Genomic DNA, 14124 nt, shown 5'->3' on the forward strand with positions numbered 1-14124 from the left:
AAACTGGGTCTCTTTTACGGCCTGTTGCCATTATAGATTTTCCCTTCCAAGACTTCACCTTCAGCTGCATAGAAGCTTAACCTGTGCAAGGTTTATCATGATAGAAACAACTCCCCTCAACCACCCAAATGTCCATCTTTTTGCTGCTTGCTTCTGCATATGTGAGACCAAATTTGAATAGGAAGTGAATTTCTTGCACATCCTTGAGGAGCAGAGGGCATTCATGGTCTTTCCCATGTTAATGACACGTAAGGGACGGCGGACAGATATGGCATTTTGATGACTTCTGTATTTTTGTTCAGTAAACTTAAGGTCCACCCTGCTAATCTGGGATTGGATACCCTTCCATCACCATTAATCTGTTCGGATAAAACATACTTTACAGGTGTATGAATTGTTTGGAGCATCAGTGGTAACATGCCTATCAAGTAGTCCCAATGGTGCATGGCTCAGATCAGTGTCAATACCTCATGCTCACAAGGGGACTACCTTCATTCAATGTCACTCAGCGTCTTTGACCCATATGCCACTTGTTTGGGTCCATTCCAATTATCTTGAAGAAGCGCAGCACTTAATTCTTTCAGTTGTGGCTAACTGTAGCTGGAATGACTTGTCCCATTCTGGGATAAGCGAGTGCCAGTATTTTAGTTAGAACCTGCTTAAGATTGTTAAAGCACTCCATGTGTTCTTCATTCCATTTCTACTCTTGTCCTTTTTGCAGCAGTTGGTAGAGTGGGTGGGCAATTTGAGTAGTTCTCCACAAGAAACTAGTGAATCCAAGAAAGGATCTCAGAGAAGAGATGTCTTTTGGGGCAGGGAGCTTACATATGAGCTCTATGCATTGGCCAACAGGTCTCCTACCCTCTACTCCAAGATAAGTCACTTTTTGTGAGACCATCTGGGCCTTCATTGGATCTTACTGTCTTTCTACCTTTGTACTTACAACTTGGAAACAGAAGATTACAGAAGCTTGAAGGGAGAAAGTTCATTCTCAGAGCTGAGAGCAACAGAACAGAGAGACAGACAAAAGACACACACCCAAAAATTCCCTCCCTGAGCTTTGAAAAATCCGGTTTCCTGATTGGTCCTCTGGTCAGGTGTGTGGTTCCCTTTGTTAACCCTTTACAGGTAAAAGAAACATTAACCCTTAGCTATCTGTTTATGACAAGGGTACATTTGGAACCCTTGGGAAACACAGCTGAAGGTATATTGCTTATTATCAAAGGTGAATGCAAACTTGTACCATAATTCAGGATTAAGTGGGGTATAGAAGAAGGTGTTTGATAAGTCTGTGACAGAAAACAACTGAGCTCCTGCGGAGGCTGTTGCCATGATTTCCTGGTATTTGGCAACCACTGGAGTGAGCCCAGGTGTCACTTTGTTGAGCTCTTGATAATCCAGAGCTAATCGCCAAGTGCATTTATTCGCTTTTAGTATCTGTCAGATAGGTGCACTGCACACACTAGACGTTTCTACCAGAACTCCTTGGTCTGTCAGTGCTGCGATGGTTTCTCTCAGTCCGTTCTCAGAAGCTTGTGGGTATTTATATTGGCACTAGGGCCTTGGATCTGGGACAATCACCTTTTACTTCTTCCTCTGTCTGCCCACATTGCAACTTGTTAGATGCAAACACTGTTATATGTCCAATTGCCACCTTCATTACCTTTGGCTCCCACCAGGCAATTTGAGGTCTGGTAGAAACGCCTCAGTGCAGCTACTCAGTGTGATGCTGGGATCAGCCCACACTCTTCTTTGGTTCCCTGCACCAAGGTTTGGTTTGGTAGGTCAACCACAGTCCCAAGTTTCTTCAACACATTTATGCCCAAAATCCCATGTCCATCTAGATGTTGCACTCCAAAAGGTTGTTTTTATCTCAAACTTGTTGATAGTGCATGGTATGGGTTCCAAAAAGGGAAATGTACTTGTTTTCCCGTTGAATCTTTCTAGGATCTTAACTTCATGGATAGGTAGGTTTTTCGCTCTAGGTTCAGCCTTTGTGGTATAAGAGAGATGGTTGCACCTGTGTCAACCAATAAGGTCTGTTTAAAATTGCCTAACTGGCCCCTTAGAGTAGTTTTCACTACAGGTCTCCCCCATGGATCACTGAAGATGGGTGTCACAGGTGCTGAGGGAGAAGGGGGAGCTTGGCCTTGTCACATTAGGCCTCCCTGTAATTGTTGCTGTGTGACACCTGCCACTTCTCCACCTTTCTCATGCTTTGCCAACCTTGCTAGCAATTCCTTGGTTGGAAGACTGGCTATCTGGTCCTTAGATTTGTATTGGAGTAGATGTCTCCATAGCATTGCTCAGAAAGCTCTTGCTTCAACAGGGTCCTGATTGCTGATTTTCTTGTCTGATCTGTACTGAGCTCTTCGCTGGTCTTTGTTTTTACCATTACAGCTCTATCCCTTAGGTTGCTTCCTAAGGTTTTCCGAAAACCTTCTTTCTCTGGTAGTTGTTTGGGAAGGCTTCCCTCTGTATTTCAAAAGCTGCTCTGAGCTTCTCTTCTAGATCCTGCAAGGTAATGTTCCTAGAATCTACTGCCCCCATACTGACTTTTAAGGTAGCCAAAAATCCTTGAACCAAAGAATCTTTGAACTCGTTGGTATCACAGGAGGCAGCTCCTGCTAACCAATAAAGGAGCTTCTTATGGCTTAAATATTTTTCTGGCCATTCACCCATGCATTGTCTTTTGGTGTAGAATCAGCTGATGACATTGCTGCGCGGGAAGATGAACTATATGCCCTCATACATCTTCAAGATGTCTTCTGTGTTAGTCATTTGTATGTTACCAGGCAAGGCACTGTAGTCTTCTCCAGACATGCACTCTCTCAATAGGACTTGTGCGTCCTCCTTGCTGACACCTGGGAGACTGCCAGTCTTGGAAAGCCAGTCTAATGCAGACTCATGGTTCAGGCATCCCAATGTTTTTCCCATCGGGGGCGCTTGTTCAAGGGTGTAGGCTTTTATTTCCTATCTGGTCTCAGATGCTCTTGATGATCCATAGTTGACTAATGCCATGGTGACAGGGGCCATAGGAAGTCCTATCCCCTCCTGGGCATTTTCAGAAACTTCAGCTTCTTCAAACCTAGGTGCTGAAAGTTGACACTCTGTTGTTCTTCTGTTCCAGGGACCTTGATCGTTTGAGTCTTCCTCTTCTTCTGAACTTATTTCAGAACTGCAACCCCTTAGTGGATCTAGTCACATTTCTGCAACAACTCCTTGGATTCTTTTCAGTTTTCCCTTTAAACTGTTGATCTTATTTCAGCAGGCAGTATGGCTGACATGATTCTCTTGGCTTGCTTTGATCTTTCACCAGTTCTCACTGCTGCCTGAGATTCCTTGTTCTTTGTTGGTAGAATGTAGTTGTTGCTCTCTTTTACTTAAAGCAGTTAGTTCCTGCACTTGTAAATCTAACTGACTGACCTGAGCAGCCGGACAAGCTCTGACCTGCTAATAGGTTGTTTTGAGCTCCTAGCTTTTCTAATTCTAACTCCCTTTTTGCTGTTACTGCTTTAAGATGAGAGATTTCCGCTTAACTCCTTAGCTACTATTGCCAACCCGGATATCAAAGTTCTTTTTCACATTTTGTAATTGAGGGTTGGTTTAGCTATTAAGAAGTCCTGCCATTTCTTACATAATACCTCATACGCATTGTCCCCCCACAAACAGATCCTCAGACTATGGGTTTTTCCATTTTCCAAATTGATTCACAGTAAACTCAAACAATTTTTTATTTATCTCGGGGGTCCAGCCAGCCACTCCAAATGTCCTGCTGCTCATGCTTATACTTAATCTGACCCACCACAGACCATGTAAGCTTTCCGTGGCAGACACACCACTCTTTCTTACTGACTGTAAAAGTCAGATTCCAGCAGCACCCAGTTGTCTGAACTGGGATGTGCAAGAGCCTTTTTCAGCTCTCACAGGCCTATGCTCCCCCTTGGGTTGGCGCCTGCTTGTCCACAAGTCAGGCACACCAGGCTGTCAGAGCCGGTGCCTGCTTGCCCACAGCTCATCGGGTCAAACAGACTGAGCTATCATGGACACACTGTCCCTAGCAGTTCACAGGCCCACTGGAGTTGTCTGGAATGGATCAGCAGGGCTCCTGCTCGAGCCTGCAAGGAACTCACTGTCCCTTCTGCTGGAGCCTCCAGCCAAGCATGTCACCACCCTGGGGGCATTGCTGAGTCTCCAGCCAAGGTTGAGCAATTCCCCTGGTGTGGCCTCATGCAGATGAGTCATTGAATTGTAGCTCCCTTGTTGAACAATGGCTGTTGATGGGTTGTTTGACACCTACCTGACCGTTGATTACTTTCCTTGCTATTTTCTCTGGCTGAATCCCCAATTTACAGTATGTTTTAGTGACAACCATACAATATAATTCTCATAACTTCATATGCGGTAATGATATACATATATTGGATAAGTTATGATCTGCTGAAAGCCATTTCTCTTTCTCTTGATGCATATAAAGCATGCCTTGTAAGGTAAGATCACAATCATATATAAATGAGGAATATGGGGGTTACAGGACACTCCCCCAAGGTACAGAATGTCACAGTGACATTTCCAGTAAATGAGCAGAAGCGACACTTCTCAAAGTCGGACTGTGAAAGAGTGCTTGAGAATAGAGAAAAACTGAATCGGTGCTGGCTAGTTTACTCAAAATCAACTGACAAGGTGTTCTGTTTTTCTTGCAAAATATTTGACAAGAATGCTAAATCATTGCTTGCACTTTCCGGGTACAATTACTGGCATAACTTAGTTGATGCTTTGAATGAACATGAAAAGTCACCCAGCCATTTTATAGTCCACTCCAAATGGATGGAGGCAGAGTCCAGGCTCAAGCTGAATAAATACACAGATGCAGAAAACTACTGCATTATTAATGTAGAAAACCAGCACCGGAGGAACATTCTCAATGTTTGATCTCAATTACCCTCTTGCAAAGAATGATATGGCTTTCCAGGACTTGTCAGATAACTTATTTACTGAACATAATGGTAATTTCCCTGGTTTGGTAGAGCTCCTTGGGAAATATGATATTACACATTAGCATGCATGTGGAGTAGTTCTTAAAGAAGCTATGGACCATTATTGCAGCAAAACAATTCAAAACAAATTGATTGACCCTATGGGAAGGAGGAAGGTGCTTGATAACATATTGATGCGGCTCAGCAAAGCTAAGTACTATGCTGTAATAATGGACTGCACTTCCGACATTAGTCACAGTGAAAAGATGCCATTTACAATAAGATTTGTTGATGACAAGGATGGCTGTATCCAAGTAAAGGAAAACTTTTATCAGTTTCTGGTCTGTGGATGACTCTACTGGAAAAGGCCTAACTGCTGTTTCTGAACATTTTGAATGAGAATAAAATAAAGTTTCAGGACTGCTGCAGCCAAGGCTATGCCAATGGTGCAAACGTGAAGGGAAGAAACAGTGGTTTCCAGGCAAGGATCCTTGCACTGAATCCAAGAGCTTTCTTCCTGCCTTGTGGCTACCATTCCCTCAACCTGGTTGCATCAGATGTGGAGTCATCTTCTTTAGATTTAGTCTCTTTGGAATACTGCAAAGGATAAATGTCCTGTTTTCAGCAGCAGCTATCGGGTAGAAGATCCTCACAGACAATGTTACAAGTCTGACCATGAAGCCGCTAAATGACACTCGCTGGGTGAGCTGCACTGACAGCATAAGGCCACTGAGGTACCAAATAACTGAGGTTTATGATGCCTTGATGAAACTGGCACAGTTCACTAAAGCCAAAGCCGGAATCCAACACAGATTTGAAGACACCATCACTGCTGCCAAAGAAATGGTGGAAAACTTAGGAGTTGAACCTTTTCTTCCAAGAAATATGAGTATCCTTGAAGAGAGACAGTTTGGTTATGAGGGCAGAGATAAGGTGATGAGAAGCTTGGAAGAAAAATGCAAGAGAGTTATTTTTTACTCAGTCATTGACACTGCTTAAGTGTCTGTCCAATCCAACAAAAGTTCAGAGAAATGAAGCACCACAAAAACAGCTGGGTTATTTTTAATGACCTTAGTAAGCTGCCAGTGAACAAGAAAACATTCCTGAACTATTGTACAGACCTTCACCTGATGCTGACACCTGGGGAATGTTCAGAAATCAATGATAAAGACCTTTATGTCAAATTGGACAACATCCATCATGTTTTGCAACATGGGAAGCACTCTCCACTCCAAGTTCTCCAATTAATTCATGATGCAGAGCTGAAGGACACTTTTCCTAATGTGTGGGTAGCTTTGAGGATTCTGCTCATACTGCTTGTCACAGTTGCAAGTGGTGAGTGCAGTTTTTCAAAGCTTGGGCTCATTAAAACATATCTTTGTTTGACAATGGCTGACGAGAGACTGACAGAACTTGAAAATGCCATTGGCCAGTCTTTGGATCCTCTGACGCTGTGCTTCAGTTCACGAGGGCAAAGGTGAGGAAAGCAACTATTTGAACTAAATGACTAGGGTTAACATTCTAAGGCTGTCACCTACTTTAATATTATTTAATACTGTTCCACCCAATATTGATGTTAATACACTTCAGTTATTCTTAAAAAAAGTTTCTATAAGCTTAGAGAAAATGATTATTTTATTTGCTGATATATGGCATGAATAAATACAGATTTACAGATCCTAGCATGCAAATACATGGTCTTATGTGACAGGGATAAATCATGCATGCAAATTGTGCATCCAAGTCATGGAATGGGCTTCAAATGCAATAAAAATATGGTATTGAAAAGTTTAACAAATGGAGGGAGAGGGGGATCGAGGACGCTCCTCGCCTGGGGCACCATTTGGTCTAGGGCCATCCCTGCATAAAATGGGCTCTGCTACCCTGGGTTAAATAAACTTTGCCTGGCTAGTGCAGTGTCACTCACCTCAAATGTTCAAAAAGTCAGGAGCCAGGCCCCGAAACACACCTGAGATTTAAAAAATCCATCAACAATGTGAGCTTGTTTTACTTGTCACCCAACTTTGGAGGCATTTGGGTGTATCACAATCACTTTTTCAAGCTTTTCTCTGCAACTCTGAGGGCCAGAAATGGAACTCTGAGAGTCTCATATCGTGTGCCCCCAAGAGCAAATGCTGCAAGAGTTGGCAGCACTGCAGCTGCACATCCCAGGAAGCTCCTAGCTGCAGATGCCTCACTCCAAAGGTGTGACTCTGTGTCGTTCCCTAGTAGCTACACTACATAAGACGTTTATAACGCTACTAAGGCTTCATCTGCATGGAAAAGTTTTTTCAATATTATCTAAGGAATGAATTTAACCAGTGTAATTATATTGGTATAACCACCTGTAGTGGGGTGACCACCCCGTTCCTCACCTGAGGGGGTTAAAGCAGCCCTGGAGACGGCTGTGGTGGAGAATCATAGAATATCAGGGTTGGAAGGGACCTCAGGAGGTCATCTAGTCCAACCCCCTGCTCAAAGCAGGACCAACCCCCAAATAAATCATCCTAGCCAGGGCTTTGTCAACCCTGACCTTAAAAACCTCTAAGGAAGGAGATTCCACCACCTCCCTAGGTAACCCATTCTGGGGCTTCACCACCCTCCCAGTGAAAATTTTTTTCCCCAATATCCAACCTAAACCTAGAAAATGCTAGGCTGATTGGGGGAAGCAGCCATGGGTGGGGCGATGCCCCAATCAGGCCACAGCTGACCCTATAAGAGGCCTGAGGGTCAGCGATTGAAAAACAGATTTACTCTCTGTAGCTCCCTAGAGAGAGAAAGACCTGGCTGCCTGGGAGCTGAGCAGAGCTGGGGAAGGGCAAAGGAGTTGAGGAGCTCCAGCCTGGCAAGTCCCCAGGCTGCAGGCCTTTGTAAAGGCCCAAAGCAGGTACTGGGGTTGCAGAGGTGCAGCCCAGGGTTAGGAAAGGAAGCAGGTCTAACTCCCCCTTGCCAGTGATGAGTGGATTAGAGACTGCAGTCTGCCCCAGTGAGTGGGGGCTAGATGATGACTGGCAGTAGCCACTGAGGCAAGGTGAGGATAGGGGGTTTGTCTGGGAGGGGAGACTCAGAGTGAGGGGGTACTCTGGTGGGCAGAACCTCTGGGCAAAGGGCACTGGGTTCTGGGAAGGACACAGGGCCAGCAGCAGGCGCGACACTGGCCTGCAGAGGGTGCTATGGGCTGGAAGTGCTAATTCCCAGGATGACCAACAGGAGGTGTCCCGCCACCCCACCCCACATGGAAACTATTACTTCAGTATTAGGCCTGGACTACACACACACTCACAAAAGCACAGAAATGTAGGTCTGGAAGGCATATTGAGAGGTCATTTCATTTTCACTGAGCCCCTTGCACTAACGCAGCACCAAGTAATCCTACATCATTCTTGACAGGTATTTGTCCAATCTGTTCTTAAACTCTATTGACAAGGATTCCACAACCTCCCTTGAAAGCCTGTTCCAGTACTTAACTATCCGTATAGTTAGAAAGTTTTTCCTAATATCTGGCCTAAATCTCCCTTGCTTCCATTACTTCATGTCCTATCTTCAGTGGATATGAAGAACAATTAATCACAGTCCTCTTTATAACAGCCCTTAATGTGTCTGAACACTTGTCAGATGCCTCCTCCCCTCTCCAGTCTTTATTTATGGAAATTAAACACGCCCAGTTTTTTTACCCTTTCCCTCACTGGTCAGGTTTACTAAACCTTTTATCTTTTTGATTGCTCTCCTCAGGACTTTCTTCAATTTGTCCACATCTGTATTAAAGTGTGGTGCCCAGAACTGGAAGCAGTACTCCTGCTGAGTCCTCACCAGTACCAAGTATAGCAGGACAATTACCTCCAATGTTTTACATGCAACACTGTTGTTAATACACAGGATTACATTAGCCTTTTTAGCAACTGCATCACATTGTTGGTTCATATTCAATTTGTGACCCATTGTAACCCCCGGATCCTTTTCAGCAGTACTACTGCCTAGCCAATTAGTCCCCATTTTGTACATGTGCATTTGATTTTTTTCTTCTTCAGTGCAGTATGTTGCACTTCTCTTTATTGAATTTAACCTTGTTGATTTCAGACCCATTCTCCAATTTGTCTTGGTTGTTTAGAATTTTAATCCTGTACTCCAAAGTATTTCTGACCCCTTCCAGCTTGGTGTTGTCTGTTACAGCTATCCCCCTATTCCATTTTGTTTTCTTACAGCTGTCCCCATACTCCATTTTGTTCTCCTGTGGCCGCCCCTCCCTGGCTGTTAAGTTGTTTACCAGGGCCACTGCCCTTCTCAAAGGGATGGCCACTTGTGCTAAGTGGGACCACTGCCCTGTTCAAAGGGTTAGTCCTGTTATCACCTTGTTAAACCTGGGCTCCCCAATGTAGGGTAGTCAATGTGCCATGAGCCTCTGCATGAGGATTCTAAGTTGTGTTTTTTTAAGAGAGAATCTTAGGCATTTTGGAAGTTAGTAAGCCTCATGATGCCGTTTTGAGTCACTATGCCAGGACTCTCCAGACATGTCTCTTTGGTTGACTCTCACTACAGTTTTCTCCTGCCTGCCTCTCCTCTCCCTGTGAAACGTACAGATGGGATGCCAACTCCAAAAAAGGATACTAGGCGGGAAGACGGCCTGGAGTTTGCCTATTAAAACCAGAAACAGATATTTTAAAAACATAGATCCAAGGAACAACTGAGGCAAGTACCTGGCGTTCACTTTCTTTTGCTGCCTGGGTCTGATACAGCCAGGGGTTCTGGAGATTGTTGGCCTTTCTCACTGTCATCGTTTAATTTATTCGAAACGTACCCCCAGTTTTTGAAAAACTCCCCCCCCACGACAAGACACGAATTGCTGACCATGAGAACCCTTCTACTGATTATTGAGACCGTACCTAGCCTTCTGATGTTTTTTGCTTGCTTCTACTCTGCTTGCTGTCCTTAGGGGAGTGGTAAGAATTCCCTACTGTGAAACTTCTCTATACTTTTATTTTATTATTTTAGGCTGCTGCTCTGTCTCCCAGCATCCCACAGGCCTCAAGCTAACCTTTGGTCTGGTGGTCTTAAAACCTCTCCTAAACTCCGAGGCACTTTGCTGCTAAAATATCAGTTATTTGCCAGCTGCTAAGCTCTGCTCCTGTAGGCTTTGCCTCGGGCTCTGCTCTCTGCTTTGCAGCTGTACCCTCCACTGCTGCAGCCACATCCCTGGGCACATACCAACTCTGCTAACCTCTGTAACTTCCCCATAGCATATAGGTGCACCATAGAGTTTTGTTTTCTTCAGTTTAATTAGTCATAGTTTGTTAAGATTATAGAGCTTGTAAAGTTTTTCACCTGCCTTGTTATTTGTTGCTGCTATAGATTGTAAAAGCTTGTACAGTCTTCACACGCTGACCTTGTTATAGTTTGCTGTTCTGTTTGCTCCCTATAGATTTGCTTGTTATAGTTTTGCTTTAGAATTGTTACATTTGTTGTTTTGCTAGTTGTTGGTTAACGATAGTAAGGTTTTTGCTGCTTACTCGCCTCGTGGAAGTAACTTTTGTCTGTTTTTCCTGCTTCCCCCAATCCGTGCCAACTCCCCCCGTGTGCTTCTCCGTGTCTCTCTGTTACAACTCCTTGCTGCTTTTGCCCCTAACTATCCCAAACCCCTTGCTGTCTTGCGTCTCCCCCCCTTGTAACTTTGTCACCCTGTTTTTCCAAATCCGCTGCATATTCCTTATGCCGGTGTGTCTTGTATCGTTAAACCTCTCTCTAGCCGTTTGTCTTACCCTTGCAGGGCTTCAGAAGTGTCTCGCTGCTTTCGAGCCGCACTCTCTCTCTCATCAGTTGCCCACTATCATTCACTCCCCCTCCTCCTGTTCCTTAACCCAGCTTTTAGGTACACTCTTGCTAATCACAGCCTCACAAATTAAGTCAGTAATTTCTACATTGCCATAAATTTCACTTATCCCATATTGCTGATATACTTTGTATTTACATTAATACCATTGTGTTACATTGTATATAAGGCCACCCAACCACTTAATACAATTCTATCTAAGATTTGTTAACCATTTTATATAGAAGAAGCTAGCATTTTATTTTGCATTTCTTTTGGTACATTTTGCATTCCACACTGTTCTAGAGTTGTTTCCTATATCCATAAGTTGAGTTGCTTATTGAACTGTACTTGTATATCCCATTGTGCTGAACCCCCACTTACTGTACCCCACTGTTAGAACTCCCTACACTGTCTTCATAAGAAGAACCACCCCCATCATTGTCTATTGTAAACACCCTATAACACCCATACCTATCATTCGTATTTTATTGTTAAATTCCCACCACTTCCTTTTTCCTTTAATAAAGAAATTAATTGGCACCCCACCTGTGTGGTAATTGCTCCCCAAGATCCCATATACCTGCTGGCAGGGACAGGTGTCATCCACAAATTTGTATAAGCCTACTCTTCACTTCATTATCCAAGTCATTAATGAAAATATTGACTTGCACAAGACCTAGGACCTCTGCCACACCCCACTAGATACAGTATATCCAGTTTTACAGCAAACCTTTGACAACTACTCTTTCAACTAGGTCTGCACCCACCTCATAGTGATTGATCATATTTCCCTGCGTCTGACGAAGTGGGTATTCACCCACGAAAGCTCACGCTCCAAAACGTCTGTTAGTCTATAAGGTGCCACAGGATTCTCTGCTGCTTTTACATATTTCCCTAGTTTGCTTATAAGAATATCATGTGGGGCTGTGTCAAAAGTCTTAGTAAACTAAAAGTATATCACATCTACAGTCCTCCCCACCCACCGCAGGCCAGTACTCCTGTCCAAAAAGGAAATTTGATTGATTTGGCACCATTTGTTTGTGACAAATCCACGGTTGGCTCTTTGTTAGCCTATTATCCTTTAGGTAGTTACAAACTGATTGCTTAATAATTTGTTCCAGCGTCTTTCCAGGTATTCAAGTTAGGATGATTGTCTAATTTCCTGGGTCCTCTTTTTTCCCTGGGTCCTTTTTTGCCCCCCTTTTAACTATAGGTACGATGTTTGCCCTTCTCAACATCCCTGGTAATTCACTTGTCCTCCAGGAGTTCTCAAAGGTAATAGCTAATGGTTCCAAGATTGTTTCAGCTAGTTTCTTAAGCTCCCTGAATTTCATCAGGACCTCTTTTATCTAAATATTCTTTAGCCTATTCTTTCCCTATTGTGGCTTGCATTTCTCCCCCCTTTTTTAATATAGTTAAGTATCTGATAGCAATTTACCTTTTTAGCAAAGTCTGAAGCAAAATAGGCTTTAAACACTTCAGTTTTCTTATGTCATTATTAGCTCTTTTCCCTGCTAAATAGAGGACCTACATTTGCCTTTATTATCCTCTTGCTCCCAATGTATTTAGAGAACGTCTTCTTTCTGTAAATCATTTTGTGGCTTACCCTTTGCGATTTTGCCAGTACATGTTTTTTGCTATTCTTTTGTACTCCTCCTTAGCAATTTGTCTGTGTTTCCACCATTTGTAGGATTCCTTTTCGATTTTCACTTCATTAAAGAGCTCCTGATGGAGCCATATTGGCTTCTTACTATTCTTCCTATCTTTCTGTCACATGGGGATAGTTAGTTGTTTCACTCTGAATATTGTCTCTTGGAGATACTGCTTGCTCTCTTGAATTTTTCCCCTTCTCATGTGACCTTTCCTACTAGTCATCAGTTTGTTAAAGTCTGCTTTTTTGAATTCCATTGTCCTTATTCTGCTGCTTTCACTCGTTCCCTTTTTTGGAATCGTGAAATATATCATTTCACAATTTTTTTCATCCAAATTGCTTTCCACTTTCAGACTATCAACCAATTTCTCCCTAATCAGACTAGAGTCCAAAATAGCTATCCCCCTGATTATTTCTTTAACCTTCTGAAACAAAAAAAGTTTTTCCTAGTATATTCTAAGAATTTATTGAGAAATTTGTGTTTTGCTGTATTTCTTTTCCAACAGATGTCTGGGCAGTTAACAGCCCGGTGATGAGGTGGGACTCACCACTATGGTACCTCCTGCTTTGCTGTCATGAGAAATAGCTTTGCGCGCCAGAACACCCTCCTCTGGCAGTGCCTCACCAGCATTACTTTCGCTCCAGGACCCGCACCACTCCCAGGACTGCAGCATCCTCTTCAGTGACACTGCCATTCACTGTGCCACACTCTGTGTTGTCTCCTTCTGGGGGACCTGCAATCTTTATCCAGCCACTACCTCAGTAGCAATTACAGTCCTTTATCCCAGGGCCACTTCCCATATGGCTCTAGCACCCTTTTCTGTCCTTGCCTCAGCCTGTAGGCCCTAGCAGCCCACCAGGAACTTTCTCTAAATCACCCAGTTCCTGCTTGCAGCACTGAATTGTCCCAGGCATCGTGGCTTCTTCCTTCTGCTAAGAGCCTGGTCTTCTCCCCTTGAGCTCCAGTCAGCTACTGAACTCTGCTCTGCCCTGCAGCCCTTTTTATATGAGCCTACCCAACCATGATTGGCTACTCCTCTCAGCCCCTTTCGAATTTGTTGCCTCCAGTGCTGCCTCCTTAGGTCTGGTTTTAACCCCTTTTCTGCCAGACAGGGGCAGCTGCCCCATTACAAGCCCCCATTATTACTGGCTCTTGCATTTTAGATATTGCTGTTAGTTGTTGTACCTCATTCACCTCCTCCTCTGATTCAGTGGTCCCTACTAGACTCCAACTATGATCCCTTTGTGTCCCCCGCACCCTATCTTTACCTAGAGACTTTCAAGTCATCTGCCTCTCACCTTTTTCTGGCTACATTAGTCATCTTGTTGCTCTTAATCCGTGTTAGATGTCCTGTTGTAAAATGCTAGTGGAGGAAAGGCACTGTAGTTTTTACCATGAGGTCAGCTACACAAGGTCAGCTATAGGATAGGGGTATAGTGCTGACTTCGTGTAGTTGACCTCATGGTGAAAACTACAGTATCTTGTCTCCACAAAATTTTACAGCAAGATGCTAATCCATACTAGCTGTCCCATTGTAAAAAAAAAAAAGAAAAAAAAAGCCTTTTTTGCAGTAAAGACATAATCACTGTGAGCAACATGTGAGAGATTTTGCCTGTGTTTCCAGCGAGTGCAAGACTCTGCCTATGTAAGCTCCAAAACTGTCAAAACTTGGTTCCTCCCCGCCACAAAA

This window comes from Chelonoidis abingdonii, chromosome 6 (assembly GCF_003597395.2).
Source record: "Chelonoidis abingdonii isolate Lonesome George chromosome 6, CheloAbing_2.0, whole genome shotgun sequence".
Classification (NCBI taxonomy): Eukaryota; Metazoa; Chordata; order Testudines; family Testudinidae; genus Chelonoidis; species Chelonoidis abingdonii.